The sequence below is a fragment of the Camelus dromedarius genome, chromosome 7, assembly GCF_036321535.1.
Source record: "Camelus dromedarius isolate mCamDro1 chromosome 7, mCamDro1.pat, whole genome shotgun sequence".
NCBI classification, from domain to species: Eukaryota; Metazoa; Chordata; class Mammalia; order Artiodactyla; family Camelidae; genus Camelus; species Camelus dromedarius.
Genome location: NC_087442.1, coordinates 22,246,397 through 22,264,844, shown reverse-complemented (window position 1 = coordinate 22,264,844; position 18,448 = coordinate 22,246,397). Strand labels below are relative to the sequence as shown.

The 18,448-nt window shown below is 43.0% G+C and overlaps 1 protein-coding gene and 1 pseudogene across 3 annotated transcripts in view; one reads left to right on the top strand and one right to left on the bottom strand.

Annotated features, from left to right (window-relative positions):
* The window catches only part of LOC135321733 (ATP synthase F(0) complex subunit C2, mitochondrial-like), an 86,178-nt pseudogene extending 83,085 nt beyond the window's left edge, over window positions 1-3,093 (top strand).
* The window catches only part of GRM8 (glutamate metabotropic receptor 8), a 676,464-nt gene that overhangs the window by 522,219 nt on the left and 135,797 nt on the right, over window positions 1-18,448 (bottom strand). The window lies entirely within an intron of this gene.

Genomic DNA, 18,448 nt, shown 5'->3' with positions numbered 1-18,448 from the left:
CCCTATCTCCTCGCTTTGGCAAAAAGGTCCTTTACAATCCTGCCTTCATTTATTTTCCAGTCTCATCTCCTGTCATTCTTCTCACCCCACCAAAAAAAAAACCCCAAACTCCTTGCAACACCCTATATAAAAATATTTGCATGCTTTTAAAATTGCCATAATCTTGGGTTTAAACTTTTGCAAATGCTGTTCCCCTCTGCCTTAAATGCCAACCCCCTTCCTCCCCAAATCAGTTCAAGCAATTATTATTTTGTGAAAGCGTTTCCCGAGATCTGGGCAAAATAAAGTACTTTCATCCCTGCTTTCCCAGAGCCTCAATAGAGAATTCGCCAACCGCTGTAAATAACTTCCCCTCTAGAATGTAAATTCCTGGGAGACAGTGCTGTGTTCTGTTCATTTTGGCAACCCAAACACCTAACAACACAGTACCTGGATATATGAAACCAGGTACTTTATAAATGTATTGGAAACCTTAGAAGAAATATGACTTCTAGAGGTTACACCTGTGGCTTTCCTCAGTTGGGGGAAAAGAAGTGTCTTATCACCTCATAATGTAATACAGGGCCTAGAAATCACCCAAGGTATCTAGAAATAGCAAGTAGCACCATCTTTCCTTGGGGAAAATTATAAGGTTTTTTTCAGGGGCTACAAAACTGTTTCCCAGCCTCTAAGGAGAACTGGTAATCAAGAAAGAAATAATTGCATGAGCAATGAAAAAGGATATAGGTGGACCGAGAGCTCACTTCAAGATACTTGCAAACAAAAGGATCTTCAGACAGAAAACAGATTAGGGGGTGGACTCTTTCAAGGTGCTAGGCTGAACTGCCATCTTGCTGTCTCCAGCAGCTGCGCACTTGAGTACATGCATTGTGAGAGTAGACTGGGGAAGAGGGGGTGTACTCTAGACCCTGTCTTGTTACAGGAAACAAGACATGAAGCCGCAAGTCTCCTTCATGACAGAGGAAAGGAGCTCTACAGTTCTCAGGGAACACAAGACCATCAATAATCCGAGGGACGTGAGGTTGCAATAAACCTTGTATTTTATAAGTCATTAAAACAAAGTCGTGACATAATTTTGTTACATCTACAGAAAGGAAGAAAAGGTAACTGCTAAAGGAGCTCTCCAGTGATTCCAGGACCCAATCACCTTGGCCAAGCCTGAAGATATAAAGAAGTGTTTCTGCACCTTAACTCACTCACCTACCCATTCTGGTCCCTGTTTAGGAATCACTGCTACTAAAGGCTGGTGAAGGAAACACCACTGTTTCAATAACAATGACACTCAGGCCACTGAATGTTTCAGATTAAGAACAAAATAACAAATATTTATCACATGAACATGGAAAAGCTATGGGAGAAAACAAAGCACGCCAAGAACGTTGGGAACTCAGAAACATGAATCCCATCAATGGATCAGGTCCTTCTTGATCATAAAAGTGAACTGAGGAAAAAAACGAAGGCATGTATGCTGGAGGAAGCAAATGAATTATTTTTATAATTGAGATTTTCAAAGCAATCTTGTGCATTTAGCAATGAAAATCTTTAACTCCACGAAGCATACATTGTTAGAAATGCTAATATCTGTCTCCCAGGTCTCCAGCTACATGCCTCTCCTCTTCCTTCAGCACCACCCAGCGCTTCCCCTCTGTTAGCCCTCCCACAACGTTCCAGGTTAGAACCCATTGCCTCGTCCTCTGCATTCACACAGCTCATGACCGGCACTTCTACGGAGCAGCCGTGTTCTCTCATTCTGGCTCTAAGCAACTGGAGGGTAACAGTCACGTCACATCCATCTTCGTGCTCCTCCCCAGTGTCCATCACAGTGCCTTGCCCACAGTCAGTGTGCAGTGCATCTAATCCAGCGTGACCTAGGGACATCTCCTGTTGTAGCATAAATAAAATAAGCCAGAGTTCTGCTCCCATTCCACCTTCGTTAATCAAGTCCTACCTCCAGCTTTTTGTTTACAAGCAAGGGAGAGAAAAGCTGAACTTACAAGTTCATGCTGCTGAGATCAAGACCCGAAGCATATGTCAGCCCACATGGAGGGCCCAATGCCAAAAGCCAGGGAGAAAACCAAAGTTTCTCCAAGGAGAAAATAAGCAGGGAAAAGAGGAGGAAACACCTTCATGCAAGGACAGGTCCTGGAGCCGTCCCACCCCAGGAATACCTCTGCCAGTGCTTTGGTAACTGCTCCAGGTTGTTACGGCTGGGCCAGGCAGCTGGCGTGGGGGAGACAGGGCACCGAGGGACAGCAGAGACGCAGCGAGCCACAGCTCGCTTTCTCCGCTGCAGGGTTCCAGCCCAAAGCAGCTCCAAGTTGTGGCAGGGAAGGAACTTTCAGCTGGGCTGAAATTCAGTTTTAGTCCACTGGGCTGGCCATTTTAATAACTAAAATGAGGCTTTTCACATATTTGGAAGCAACTAAAGGACAAAGCATCTGAAGTCAAGATGTCCTCCAGAGGAGGGAGTGCAGGGAGCTGGACCATCACATGTGAGACATTAGTAGGAAAAAAAAAAAAAAAAAGGAAGTTGCTTAAAGAATTTGCTTAAAATAAAGGAGTTGCATTTTAAAAACAAAGAAGTGGCAAGATGGAATGAAACGTATTCAACATGCCGATTACACTGACACTTTTTAAGTCAGCTCTCAATAACAGGGCTTTCCCAGAGTGCCTTTCTCCCTTTCAGATGCAGAGAACACCTAAGTCTTCCATAGTCTTTACAGTCCTCCAGGGAGTTCTTTTTTTTTTTTTTTTTTTTTTTTTCTTTATGGAGAAATTAAAAATTCATTGATTTAGAAGCCACAAAAAGAACTAAAACAACTTCTTTGAAAATAGAGAATTCAGCCATGTTTAAAACAGCCAAACAAAATACTGTAGTTCTTTCCTCATGACCTGGGCTCCTCTGACCGCGGGCCAGTCAGCTAGTGGTCAGAACTGGTCCACGGCTGAGAAGGCAGCTCCTCGGCCACTGTGTGGTTTGCGCTATTTTCACAGACTGGACCCCCATTGGTGGTGGTGGCGGTGGGCGGAGTCTACGTCTTCCCCCAGATGACTGCTGAGTCGGCGGACGGGGGCTCCTACCGATGGGTGTGAAGCCCCTGGTTTAATTCCTCTGGTTCCCAACACACTCAGCTGAGAGGCAGAACAGAAGGCAGAGCCTCTTCAGAGTTGAGGAGAACACGCCACTCAAGCCTTTTCTTGTCCTTGAAAGTGCTTTGCTCGTTATCATTCAGACGGAGGCCAAAACTATTTTTGACAAATATTATGATTCACGGTTGCAGTCCTATTTTTCAGGGAGATTTTAGCTCCTGTGACAATTTAACATATGTTGATAGAGCTCCCTCATGCCCCAGGCGCCGGTGAGTAAGACCAAGCCTGGGTGGCTGCTACCCTGAGAAGGTCACGGTCTAGATGAGAAGCAGAGACGTCGACAGACCAACAGCACACAGGATGCACAGTGGTTCGCCTGCCTGGCAGCCTTTTTCCCTTGTTCCAGAAGAGCATTGAGGAATGACCCCTCCCTGTGGCTTTGACCATGTGTTTCAAGTGGGGCTCACCCCACCTTTCTCTCCCCAGCTCCAGATGGGCATGTGACCCAGGCCTGGCCTCCATGAACAGTGCCTTCCTTAGGGCCACAGTGACTACTTGAGGGATGGACCGAACCCCAACATGGCAGGGCCGAGTCTGGACCTCTGCAGGAACAGCTGGGAGTGAGGCACACCCTTCCCACTAAGGCTGCCGGAGCAGGCTGAAGGTATCCCCCAAGAAGACATAACCACCGGGAACCTCAAAATGGGAGCTAATTTGGAATAAGGGCCTTCACCAATAGAATGAAGGGAAGGAATTCAAGATGAGACTATCTTGGATTAGAGTGGGTCCTAAATCCACTGACAAGTGTCCTTATAAGAAACCGAAAAAGAGAAGACACAAACACACAGAGAGAAAGGTGATGTGACCATGGAGACAGGGATCAGAGCTATGCAGCCAGGAGCCAAGGGATGCCAAGAATTGCTGGCAGCCACCATCAGCCAGGAGAGAGGCATGGAACCGATGGTCCCTCGGAGCCTCCAGAAGGAGCCAACCCTGCTAACACCTTGATTTTGGACTTCTGGCCCCACAGCAGTGGGAGGATAAATTTCTCTTGCTTTAAGTCACACAGTGTGGTGATTTGTTACGGCAGCTCTAGGAAACCAGTGCAGCTGCTGAGCTGGCAGCCCGCTGGCCCACAGTTGCTGGCGGCCCTCTCCCCACCACGTGGAAGAGACCGGAGGATAAAGCCAACACATGAGACAGCAGAAGCCAGAGCTGGAACACGATGCACTCCCGTCAACTTCACTTTAAAATGTGGAGCTAAGCCTACCCGAGGTCAGATTTACTCCTAGAATTTTTATGTTTCTGAACCCCAAATTCTCTCGGCTTAAGTTTGAGTCCTGACTGAGACCGTGAAATAAAGGCTTTTATAAAAAACTAATAAACAGAAACTTAAATGAAAGAGAGTTGGGAGACCAGAATGGGCAGCTCTCAGGCCCTGTGAGGACAGCAGAGTCCCAGAGGGCGAAGAGGAAGCCTCCTCTTTCCTGGAAAGGACTCAGCCAATGAAAAGCCCTCCCAAGTTTACTGTCGCCTTCCCAACTTCCTTTTCCCCTCTATAAAAATATGTTCCACGTATAAGTGATATCTTATGGTAATTTTTTTTTTCTTTCTGGCTTATTTCACTCAGAATGACAATCTCCAGGACCATCCATGTTGCTGCAAATGGCATTATTATTTTAATTTTTTTATGGCTGAATAGTATTTCATTGTATAAAGATACCACAGCTTCTTTATCCAGTCATCTGTCGATGGACATTTAGGTTGTTTCCATGTCTTGGCTACTGTAAATAGTGCTGCTATGAACATTGGGGTGCATGTGAATTAAGGTTGCCTCTGGATATATACTCAGGAGTGGGATTGCTGGATCATATGGTAAGTTTATTTTTAGTTTTTTGAGAAATCTCCCTACTGATTTCCATAGTGGTTGCACCAGTTTACATTCCCACCAACAGAGTAGGAGGGTTCCGTTTTCTCCACACCCTCTCTAGCATTTATAGTCTGTGGACTTTTTAATGATGGCCATTCTGACTGATGTGAGGTGATACCTCATTGTAGTTTTGATTTGCATTTCTCTGATAATTAGTGATACTGAGCATTTTTTCATTTGCCTATTGGCCAATTCTTCATTGGAGAATTAGTTGTTTGGGTCTCCTGCCCATTTTTGGATTGGGTTGTTTGTTTTCTTGTTATTAAGCTGTACATGCTGTTTATATACTCTGGAAATTACACCTCTGTCAGTCGCATCATTTGCAAATATTTTCTCCCATTCTGTAGGTTGTCATTTTGTTTTGCTTGTAGTTTCCTTTGCTCTGCAAAAGCTTATAAGTTTAATTAGTCCCGTTTGTTTATTTTTGCTTTTATTTCTATTGCTTGGGTAGACTGCCCTAGGAGAACATTGCTGAGATTTATGTCAGATAATGTTTTGCCAACATTTTCTTCTGAGAGGTTTATAGTGTCTTGTCTTATGTTTAAGTCTTTAAGCCATTTTGAGTTTATTTTTGTGTATGGTGTGAGGGAGTGTTCTAACTTCATTGATTTACATGCAGCTGTCCAGTTTTCCCAACACCATTTGCTGAAGAGGCTGTCTTTACTTCATTGTATGTTCTTGCCTCTTGTCAAAGATTAATTGACCAAAAGTTTGTGGGCTTATTTCTGGGCTGTCTATTCTGTTCCATTGATCCATATGTCTGTTTTTGTACCAATATCATGCTGTTTTGATTACTGCAGCTCTGTAGTATTGTCTGAAGTCTGGGAGGGTTACTCCTCCAGCTTCATTCTTTTTCTTCAGTAATGCTTTGGCAATTCTGGGTCTTTTGTGGTTCCATATAAATTTTAGAATTATTTGTTCTAATTCTGCGAAAAATGTCCTGGGTAATTTGATAAGGATCGCATTAAAACCTCTGGATTGCTTTGGGCAGTATGGACATTTTAACAATATTAATTCTTCCAATCCAAGAACGTGGGATATTTTTCCATATTCAATATCTTATAGTAACTTTTGATGAAAAAGAGTATGAAAATGAATATATGTACATTCCTATATGTCTAAAGTATCGTGCTGCACACCAGAAATTTATACAACATTGTAAACTGATTATACTTCACTTAAAAAAAAAAAGTTTTTTTTTTTAAAAGCATGCTCCTTCCCTTGGGGCTTGCCATAGTTGCAGACATGTCTCTGCTGATCCTGAATAAACCCATCTTGGCTGGAAGAATATCTATTTGTTTCAGGTCAACACTTTCTCCACTCAAGGTGTGTACAAAGGTTTGCAAGTGCAGAAAAGAGCTCAACTAACCCCTTATGGGAATCTAGGAAGGTTTCACTAAGGAGGTATCATTAATGTTGGGTCTTCAAGAACAAAAACAGCTCCAGACAGACACTAAGGATGCAGCATTTCCAGAAGATGGAAGAGGATTCACACAGGCACGTTACAAAATGCTCCGGTCATAAGGTGCAGCACAAAAGCACAATGAGTGAGGGGAGAGAGAAGGACAGGCAAAAAATTAGGCTGTTTAAAGAGCACAGTCTCTATGTCCTCCCTGCACCTTGGCAGGACAAGGACTGGAAGCATGACTGCAGGAACCAAGGTCTACAACCTCAAAAGACAAATAGCAAGAGGCAGTAAAAAGAACATGAACTTACAGAGTCAAAGAACTTTGGCTCTGTAACCCATGCTATCACTTACTAATTGATTAGGTTTTCTTGGGCTGTTATGTACTTTTTTTGAGCCTTGGTTTTCCCATCTGTAAAACAGATATAATATATGCCTCATGGCCTAGTGAAAACTCAGTTAGATGGTACATGTAAAGTAAGCACTAATAAATATTATTTCCCTCTCCTTTCAATGAATTACTTAAGGACAACCTTGGATTGGGGGATAATAAGACAAATTGAGAGAGAGAGAGACAGGCTGGTAAGCAAACATTCACACTTAAGAGAATATGGTGCATGTTGGAATTTACAAATCCAAAGTAATCAGGTCAAATCATAATTTTACGTTCTTTAAATGAAAGTTACACTAAACCTAATTTTTAGAGACCAAAGTGTCAAATCACCCATTTCTATGACCCTTGACTATGTGGACCTAGAACTGTTTCTAAAATCACCACTGTATTATGAAAGCACAAAAATGTTCAGAAAACTGTATGGTGATTAATGAGCCTTAGTAATGAATCAGTAACACAAGAGTATAAAAGCAAGGAGAAATGTGAGTTAAGAGGAAAATATTTAAAACCATTAACAAGAAAACTCTAAATTTAAGGTCCTCCTAGAATACAGGAAAAATAGCAATGAAGATCTCTAAATGGATTTTGTTAAAAAAAAAAAAAAAAGGTAACAACAACCTGGGGGACACTTACCTTTTAAAAGCTCTTTTTCACTGAAGCATTAATTGGAGCAAAATTTTGCCAGGAAATAATTCATTTTTTCTCCCACCCTTGAAGCATCTTTTAGGGGAGTATGTCTTTTGGGACACACTCATTCCAATCTAAAGGCTCTAGGACACAACCTGCTGTTGGCCAACAGATCTTAAAGGAGCTTTATTTCAATGGCTTAGATTCCCGTAGCATCAAGTCATCTCATTTTCCCAGGTCTGGGATTTGTGATCCTAATTGTGCCCACACCAACTCACACACCTCCCGACTTTTCCCCTGACCCTGGTCCAAGTCAACCACAGGCCTTGCCTGCAATACATTTCTATCTCATATTCCAGTTCCATCTTGCCCCTATAATCCAGTTTTTGCACATAACTTCCTTAAAGTCTGAATTCTACCATGCCACTCTCCAAACCCTTCCAAGACTCTCCATTGCTTGAGAATAAAATCTGGCTGTCCTGCCATGACCTTTGACACTAGTCAGTCACACCTTTGACGGCTTTTCACCTTCTGTGCTGCCATCCTCCCCCTTGCTGGGTTCTAGCCACATTGGCTTCCCAGATACCTCTCAAATAAATCACCAATACGCAATTGTTTCTTTCTGAATAAAACACAACTTATAATCATTAGCTTGAATTTGTAATGATTATCTTGTTTATGTGTTTCTTTTTAAATCAGTCTCCTCACCAGAATCTAAGCCCCTTGAGGCTAGAGATCAGAGCTGTGAATTTCCAGCCCCTAGCACAGCCCAGCTTCACGCTGACACCAATCATTTGTCGAATGAGTCATCAATGAACAACTCCCCAGGGCCTGGAGTCAGGAGTCTGAATACCAGAAGCCCTCTACCTTCAGGACATCTGGCAGTCATGAATCACATCACACACTTTTATGCCTGGGAGACTCAAAGCCAGTTGAAAGGGGAACAATACATTCAGCATCATTTACCTACTTTCTGATTTTGCATCCACCCTATTTGTCAGACATAGGGGAGCTCTAGCCCTTAACTCAGCTTTGCCCCCCCCCCCCGGAAATGTAGATCCACCGTCTGGTTCTGGTTCTCAGAACCAAGTTTAGCAGTCTGGGCATCAAACTGACTGTCACCTACTTAAGCTACTGCTTCTGTTTCCCAGCTTAATCCTGGCCCCAAACTCTAGCCTCTTGGTTCTCTCTCCTTCCCACATAACATCCTACTGTAGACCCAGCCATGCCTCTCAGACCCCACGTCTCCCAAGTAACAGCAGGTAATTTGTGACTCCTTACCTTGGGCAGGGTCCCACCCTCGTTCACACAGAATAGTCTCATGGGGACTGCCAGCCTGTCCACCTACCTACCTCCTCCTCCAAACTACTGCTTCCTGACGTCCTATCACCAGGACTCATTCACCCTCTGTGTGTGCATTTATTCACTCACCCGACAACATTTTTAGAGCATCTTCTAGACCTTGCAACTATTGTACTTCACAAAGACTAAACAGGTTCTGATACCAATCCCAGTGGTAGCAGAGGACTCCCCACACCAACAAGCAGTTCTCAGGACACTGGACCCAACTGGGTGTCCTACAGTTCAATTCAACTCTGACACTCTCTACCCAGAGAGAGTGTCAGATTCCACAAATTGAGGGTTCAGTCCTACAAGACCAACCCCTCAACACTTCAAATGCCAATTGCAAGCCCAAGTTATCACCTGTACTTCTAACCAACTGGCTATAGGTTGGGAATTCCAACAACCTCCTCCTTGAACTTCAGATAAGTGAGATATACTCTCCATCTCCGAAGGAAAAGAGAGAAGTAATTAAAATCCACAGTGGTGAGATATCTGCATAGTACCATGGAAACTGACCAAGGGTCCAAAGTTGCCCACTTCTCACCCTCTACTTTGTCTTGACAGATGTCTACTCAGGCTTCCCTCCTTCCTGCATGCCCCTGAACTCTGTCTGCCCCCAAATCTGAGCAAACACTGAAAAATGGACCATGTTCCCCTTACTGGCTGCCTCTGGGAATCGGCTGACCACACTTTCCTATTAGGCTGGTCATTTTCCCTTTGCCTACCCAAACTTCCCTTTCTGTTAAGATGTTGCTTACCCCTGCCTACCATATAAAAGAAAAGCCTTTTGCTCTTTGGCTTTGTGGTGCTTGTGGATATCTGAATTTGCGTCCTCTTCTTTGCAATCAACTTAATTCTGAATAAAGTCTCTCCTAATCTAAGTCTGGATTTGTTTTTATTTGTGAGAAAACACAGAAGAGAAACCTAACTAAGTTTTGTTTTGGAGGAAGAGGAAGTAGAGATCAGAGACGGCTTCCCAGAAATAATCTGAGAAGTAAAGGACCAGAAAAAGTTGAGCAAACCTACACTAAGGGCGGGCAGGAATTCCAGGCTGAAAGGTGGCATGAGAGCATCTTTTGCTACATGGCAGTACGTTCAGGATATCACCCAGAACCATAATGTCTTGACCTGTGCTCTACAGGGCTAGATGGAGCGCTTGCCACACCTGCATCTGGTGCTGCTCCTGAACACCTGTGCCTGGTGAGCTTCCTCCATCCAGGTCTGTCTCTCTGTAGGGATACTTTTTGGCAAACATACTTTTCCTTCCCTTCCCCCAGCAAGTCATAGACACCTCAGTGAACTCTGGCATCTCCAGAGCACCCAAGGGATCAAGGTGTTCATGTGGATTCAGCATTTTCATGGACTCCCAGTCCGAGGCATCTCCCACTGTGGACTTAAGCTCAGTTCCTGTCCATAGCCTGAGGCAGGCTTCTAAAAGAACATGGGAAACGTAAAGACGGTAAGCCGGACGGGAAAGCCTACAAGCGCAGGAATCAGGATGGACTCATCCAGCGCCATATCCCTAACCTAGAATAGGGCCCCAATGTACAGAGGTGCACAAATATTTCTTGAATGAAATGTCACATCAATGCTCATGACTATTTCCAGCCAAAGTAGGATTCCTTCTGGCGGTAACAGCAAGCACCATTTTGATGGGGAACACAGCGGTTGCCCTCCATGACACGAAACACAAAAGGCTAACAATGTGCCCTGCACAGTTCTCCTTCCCTTAATAGCTCATTATGTGGGTGCCAGCCGTGATTCATGATGCAAATGTGGCCCCGGAGTCATATGGCCCTGAGTACCACTGCCACTGAAGTGTATCTGAGATGCTACAAGAGGCTGTTTTTTCTTTTTTTTCTCACTAGTGGAACTGCCAGAAGATGTGTTTAAATCATTACTTAAAATTCCTTTCCCAACCAAACTTCTTCCCAGAGCTGTTAACAAGAAACAAAATGTGCTGACTCGAGTTTCACTTTCCTTGCCCCTGCCTTCGCCTGTGGGGCCCCCAGTGAATCATGAACTGGCTCTGACCAGGTAACCAGGTAAGCAAAGAAGGGAGCCTGGGATCTGTCAAACGTGCAGGTGTTACAGAATAAAGACAGTGCGGTGCAGTTTTTCCATGGGACGTGACCCTTGCAATAATTGGCACCTATTTCAATAAACAGTTCATCTTGTACCTTTCTGATGGCACTATTCTTGACCCCTTTATTTTCAAGGAAACCATAATTATTGCTTTGTTGATAACTTATGAAGAATATCGAGGAAACACTCTCCTAATTCTCAGGCTACCTCTTTTGGGACCCACAAAAAAAGTGACAGAAGTGGATTCTGAGGTTGCTTCTTTTCTACAGAAAGATGTTTTTATATTATGTTCTTCTATCAACACAGGGGAGTACGGATTGCACCTTAAAGCTCTCATCTTGCTGGGGTTTCCAAGCAGAAGAGCTGTAACAAGAAAATGACTTTGCAAAGGGAAATAAAAGAACACAATTTCTTTGGGGCTTAAGCACAGGAGGAGAAGCACACTCTGTTGTGACGCAGGCACTCAGCTGTGAGGCAGGCAGACCAGCTGGCAAGGACAAGAGGAAACAGGGCTGGCGAACCTGGTTACAGAAGCTGATCCCTCAGGAGAAACTGGGGAGTCCGCAGCCCAAAACCCATCCAAAGAACCGGAACAAATGTGGGTTCAGTTCAGACAGAGTGCCATAAATCAGGGCTCAGTCCAGTAGTTATGCTTGGTGTTATGGCTGAATTGTGTCCCCCTAAAATTCGTATGTTGAAGTCCTAACTCCCAGTACTTCAGAATGTGACCTTATTTTCATTGCAGATGTAATTAATGAAGGGTCACTACTGATATGATTAATTAAGATGAGGTCATACATACATGAGGTCATCTAATAGGAGGCCATATTGGATTAGGGGCCCACCCTAGTCCAATATGACTCTTATCCTTATAAAAGGAGCAATTTGGATACACACACACACACACACATGGAGAATGCCCTGTGAAGATGAAGGCAGAGGTTAGGATCATGCTCCTACATGCCAAGGAACACCACAGATGGCCAGCCAGCCACCAGAAGCTAGGGGAGAGCCTGGGACCAATTCTCCCTGACAGCCCTCAGAAAGAATTGACCTTGCCGACACCTCAGTATTGGGCTGCTAGCCTCTAGAACCAGGACACAATCGATTTATGCCATTTAAGTCACCCAGTTTCTTGTGCTTGGTTACGGCAGCCCTAGGAGACTAATTCCATTGCAATGAGAGTTAAGTAGCAGGAAAAGAATAACTCAAAACAGAGACCACACTGGTGCTGTGACGGATCCTGACCCTTCCTAAGCATTTAGTTGGGGAATCTCTGAGAGAGAAACCCAAACCATCACCTGAGGCTGAACTCCTTCATTCCTGGGATAGGACACTCAAAGGATTTGAGAAACATAAAGACAACCAGCTAGACAGGGTCAGGACTCCAGCCCACACTGGAGGCCCAACAGACAGGGCTCTGGTCAATCAGACCTCAACAGCTGCGTGAGCGCACGCAGAGGACAAGACACCCCCACCTGATCAGGTGGAAGAGCCGACAAGGAACAGGCAGCGTGTCGTGGTTCAAACCTAGAAGGCCAGCATCGGGGGCTGAGCCCCGTGTCTAGGGATCCAGAGTGTGAGTCAGGGTGGAGCAACACTGTAAGTTTGCAGTGACCTAGAAGGGGGCTCAGGGCTTCTCGGGGGACCACCAGGTACAGGGCCCATCATGGCAAATTATTCCAAAGCCCAGAAACTTGTAAACTGAGCTTGGGGACAAACTATTGGTCCCAGTTCAGACTCAGGAACAGAACAAATTGAAACTGCTGCCAAGTTGCATGGGTGATGCTGGGGGGCAGTGACCAGGCAGAGCAGAGGCTAAAGCTGTAGAGGAAGTCAGACGCTGATTGTCTACAAGTAGATACATCTGAGGAACTACCAATAGATCAAGAAATAAGACTTATCAAAATATACATATTACACACATTAAATCTATCACAAATATACACAACATTCTGAAGTTGGCATCATATTCTAAATTCAATTTTTGGTGCCATCCCTTTTTCTCAGGAAACTTTGTCCCTGTTGAAATTATTTAAATTAATTTCACTCCCTTTGAGCTGGAGGTCCAAAGTCTGTCACCCTTCACTGCCTTAGGCCAGGTCTTTTTGTCATATGAGCTGCAGGAAGCCCCTCTTGGGCTCTGTGTTCTTGGGCAATGCCTCTAAATGATGCCTCCGTGAAGGCAATGACCGCATTCATCTGTAAATGTTTGTTTACATCTTGGTATCCTCTGCTAGGAAGCAGAGGCCATGATTCATCGCTGAAAGCCTAGAACAAGTACGACCTGATGCTTGGTGGGTGCAAGACAGATGCCGGCTGAGTCAATTAATATACAGAAGGTTCAAAAGGAAGAGGGAAAAGCATATTTGGTGAGCCTGGCATTTAATCAATTCATGCATTCAATGAGGTGCCAACACTATTCTATGTAGTATATTAGTCATGCTCAGAAACAATAGTAATAATCGGACTGGTCCCTGATAGGAAGTACAAAGGAAGTTCCAGGAATGAGAAGTACTGGCTCCTTTTACTTAAGCGTTTATTTAGGCCTCACTGTGCCTTCTTGTCTGCTCCTTGAGCAAACCAGACACAGGCTGGGCAATAAGATGATTCCTGGGTCACCCATCAGCAAGGATGAGCTCCCAACACAATGCGAGATGGTGGTTGTTGACCTTGTACTGTGAGTCACACATTATTATGTATGATTTCATTCAATTCTTATACAGTTGTTATCCCCATTTTACAGATGAGGAAACTGGGGGCACAGTAAGAGTAGGTAATTTACCCAAGGTCTTGTAGTGAAGATATGAAAGATCGGGAAGTCAAAGCCAGCTAGTAAGAAGCTCTTAACCACCCCCTAGCACTGACTGACCTGAGGGATCAGGGGTGGGCTGAACTGACAGATTATAGGCTTTGGTATTTGCCAGAAATGAAAAATTGAATTCTAAGTGGCTTAACAGTATGGAAGCCCCAAAGGTTCCCCTATAGGTTACACATTAGTAAAGAAAATGCATGTTGGGAACATTTCTGCCCTTCAGTTCCCAGAGCCTGAGCAAATCTGACCACTAGGCTCACAGCACCAATACCACCATGAATCTGGTGACAATGATCATTCAACAGAAGTCCATGAAGCACCTGTCATGTGTCAGGCACTCTGTTGGGTGTTGGGGTCTTTCCACTGAGAAAAATACGTTCTGGTGGAAGAGGTATGCAGAGAAATCGGCATTATAATCACAGTGGCAGGTGGTTCCACAGAGTTAAACTCAAGGACTCATGGGAGCATAGCACTAAGGATGAGGCCAGGTACCTCAAGCTGGTTCTGCTACCTGAACAATCAGACCCAAGCAAACGCAACTGTCAGGTGACACGATGAGTAATATTCAACGGCCAGGGATGACAAGAATAAGACAGGGTAGAATGCGAACCATGGTGGTTGTGGAGGACTAGCAAAGAGAACAGAGATGGTAGGTGGTCAGGAACCACTCAAAATCTCTGATCTTTCAGGCAGAATACGACTAAGTTTGAAGGTAATTAATGTATCACGCAAAGCCTTCTCTGGCTATTCATCCTACACACCAGGCAGTACATCTACAACTTTTATAATAACATACAGCTTTGCCACACATTCTGAAAAAAAAAAATCTATTATCATACTCATTCCTTCCACTAGGAATACCTGATACCAAATATCACTTTACGAAGAACATTCACAAGCATTGTATCACATGATGATCACCAAGCAGAAGGCCCCTATTTTATAGACAAGGAAATTAATCTTCAAAGTCTCATCATGGAGGAAGAGGGATTTAAGCAAGTTCTTGACCCCAAGGTGGGTTCCACTGCATCAAACTGCCGTTGCTTACTAAACACTTAACTCCTGGCATTAGAATCATAGATTTGAAAGCATTTATTGAAGGCTATTTGCCATTTCACATTAATAGCAACTATTGCTACTTAGCAGTTCTTAAGCCCTAAATATTAAGAAAGGCCAGAGTGAAGAATGGCTTTGAAATGATGCTCTATTTGATCAAGTTCTGTGGTAATTGTCAAAATCATATACACTTTCTTTAGATCCCTATAAAGCTTCTGCAGGATCGCTGCACCTGCAGATCCAATTTGCAATTTCCTCAGCCCTCCTTTGAAGTTATTCTTGCCAATTACCTGGTGTTAATATTAATTAAATATGATTTGCAACCTGAAATGTGCTGTTATCAATGGAACTCAGCTGTAGGAATATAAAGTAGGAATTTCAATTGAATTTAAATGTTTCCTTTCATTCATAGTATTTTACAACATTAATACTTTTGTCAAATTGAGTTTTGCCTGCTGGAAGTCATTTTTCCAAAGCAATGAACATCTGAGGGGAAAAGCTGCTCTTTAGGTATTTTTTTTCTTTCTGTCATTGAAAATGCTTTGTTTTAATCTTGAAGCGAATCCATTGCAGTTAATAGAAACTTGATTCTTGTTTATAACCCAAGAGGAAAAAAAAAAATGCTTTCTTTTAAAACTGTACTGAGATAGCTTAAAAATACGATCAGTGAGCACTTTTCAGTTGTATAGTTGGAATGAAATGGCCCTTACTTTATTGCTTGACCCACACCAAAAATAAATTACATCAAACATTTTGGCGAGTGTCAGTCATTTTACATATACAAAAATGAATTAATTAAATTGGTTTGTTGCATTAACATTTCAAACAGATTGTGCCAGTCCAACAACCTCTGTGGTCCCTTCCAACACTGAGATTTTAAGATTCTGGACACATGTCAGACAATAGTCAGAAGCTTCCAGCATTTGCAAATTAGAAGAAAAAAGTCACGTATGGTAGAAGATTTGACAGAATCAGGTCTATTCTGCCCCCCGTAAGGTCTGGGATGACGACTCGCAGGCCTGTCATCTTCAATAAGCCATTCATAAACATGATGACTGATTAAAGGAGGTGTGTTGCCACACTGTGCAAATCCACAGTGAAAAGATATAATGCTGTCACAAATTCCTTTTATCTTCAAAGATAAAGCTTTAGCTTCTTTGCCCCTTATAATGATCGTGGCAGCATTAACATTTATTATCCTGTCTTCTGTTTTTAAATAATATAATATAATAAGATAAGACAAAGAAAGGAAAGAAACTGTCTAAAGCCTCAAGGAAGTCATTTACTGAGTCACAAGCTACAAGTTCCAGAGCTTATGACAGAAAAACAGGAGCATTTATTATTCACCTCCTTATTACAATATCAATGAAAACATCGTATCAAATCATTAAAACAAGACAGAAATAGAAGACTGTGGTCCTAACAACTGAGGGTGTGTCATATAGGTGATGGGTAAGTCTTAACAACTAGGAACAACTGAGCTATTCTCTTCCCTCAACCAGAAGAGAACAAAGGGGAAAATAAAAACAAATTAGGCCAGAAAGGACACTCTAGATGTCCTTAATTTCCCAGTTATCATTGAAAAGAATGACATCTTGGAGTTACACAAAGAGGGAGGCTGAATAGCCAGTACACACTGTATAGGAAGTGCCCACTGTAATTCTACTGGGAAGCTCCTGACTACCTCTAGAAGCCTGGAAAAGCCAGACACTACGATCCCACCGCCCATCCCAGTCTGGAACCCTGAATTATCCATTAGGTCACCTCATTGACCCAAGTAGTCAGGTTTGGGACAGTGAAATTCTGCAGCACTTCAAAAGGAACTTATGAGCCGTTTATGTCATGGGCTTCTCTGTTAACCAAATTCTGTCTACTTAGCACCCCTCCCATCTTTATTGATAACCAGTTGTCCTCCTGGTCTATCTCCCACCCCGTCACTGGAAGTTATCTCCCTAAGTACACCCTTCTTCACTACTACTCCCACTTCTAGGTATTAAATTGTGTTTCCTCAAAAAGGTACGTTGAAATCCTAACCCCAGTACCTCAGAATGTGACCTTATGTGGAAATGTGGTCACTGCAGATACAATCAGTAAGGATGAGGTCATACTGGAGTGGGGTGGGGCTTTGAATCCAATATCACTGGCATCCTTATGAGAAGACACAGAGACAGACACAACAAGCAAAGAGACAGCAATGTGATAATGGAGCCAGACTGGACTGATGCATCTGCAAGCCAATGAACACCAGTGATCACCAGCAGACACCAAGGGCTACAAGAGGCAAGAAAGCATTTTCCCCTATAGGTAGGTTTCAGAAGCATCATGGCTCTGCCAACACCCTGATTTCAGATTCCCAGCCTCCAGAACTGTGAGACAATAGGACCCACTGTTTTTAGCCAATCCATTTGTGATATTTTATTATGGAAGCCCTAATACAACCTCTCTCAAGGACAGTCCTTGATTCTCTGCCACAGCACCACACTTTCAGCTGTGCCCTCTGGCAAAGTTCCTGTTCTCTTATGAAAATTGCTCAATATCTTTCAATATTTTCTCTAGAACTCCTACCACCTCCCATCATGGGAAACTTCAAAGAAGACTGAGAGCCCTCCCATGGCCACAAACGCATTGAGAGACGAGAACACTTCACCATACTCTTAGCTTTCCCTCGCTAAATCTAGGCTATTATTCCCACATCTTTTTTTTTTTTTCATTTATACTAATTTTATTTTTTGCAGCTTTACTGAGGTGTAATTGACAAAAATCATATATATTTAAGGTGTACAACATGATGTTTTGATACACGTACACTCTGTGAAATGATTACAATCAAGCTAATTAACATATTCATCACCTCACATAGTTATTGCATGGGTGTGTATATGGTGAGAACACAAGATCAACTCTTAGCAAATTTCAAGTATACAGTATTACTGACTATCGTTACCATTCTGTACATTAGATATTCAGAATTTATTTATCCTGTTCAACTGAAAATTTATTCCCTTGAGCCAATATCTTCCCATTTCTCCTACCCACACTGGCCCCTGGAAATCACCATTCCACACTCTGCTTTTATGAGTTTGGCTTTTTTAGATTCCACACATAATTGAGAGCATGCATTATTTGCCTTTCTGGTCTGGCTTATTTTACTTAGCATAATGTCTTCCAGGTTCATCCATGTTGTCACAAATGGCAGGATTTCCTTCTTTTTTAAGGCTGAATAATATTCCATTTTCTATATCTATCAATGGACACTTAGCTTGTTTCCAAATTTGGCTATTGTAAATAATGAAACGAACATGAGAGTGCAGATATCTCTTTGAGATCCTGATTTCATTTTCTTTGAACATATAGAAGTGGAATATGGTAGTTCTAGTTTTAATTTTTGAGGAAACACCTCACTATTTCCCATAATGACTGCACCAATTTACACTCCCATCAACTGTGTACAAGAGTTTCCTTTTCTCTACATCCTCACCAATGCTGGTCATCCCATCCCATTCCACACATAAGTAAAGCTTCTCCTCCAAGAGCGTATCTTCTGCCCTTGTTAATTCTTACTCTACATGTTCTGTCTTAGCAATTACCTTTCCCACCTCAATTATCTCAACTATCAATTTTGTGAAGATGAGCTTCAGATCCACATCTCAGTTCCTGTCTTGGCTCTAGGCCAATGTTCTTTGATGCTCTTCTCCACAAAGA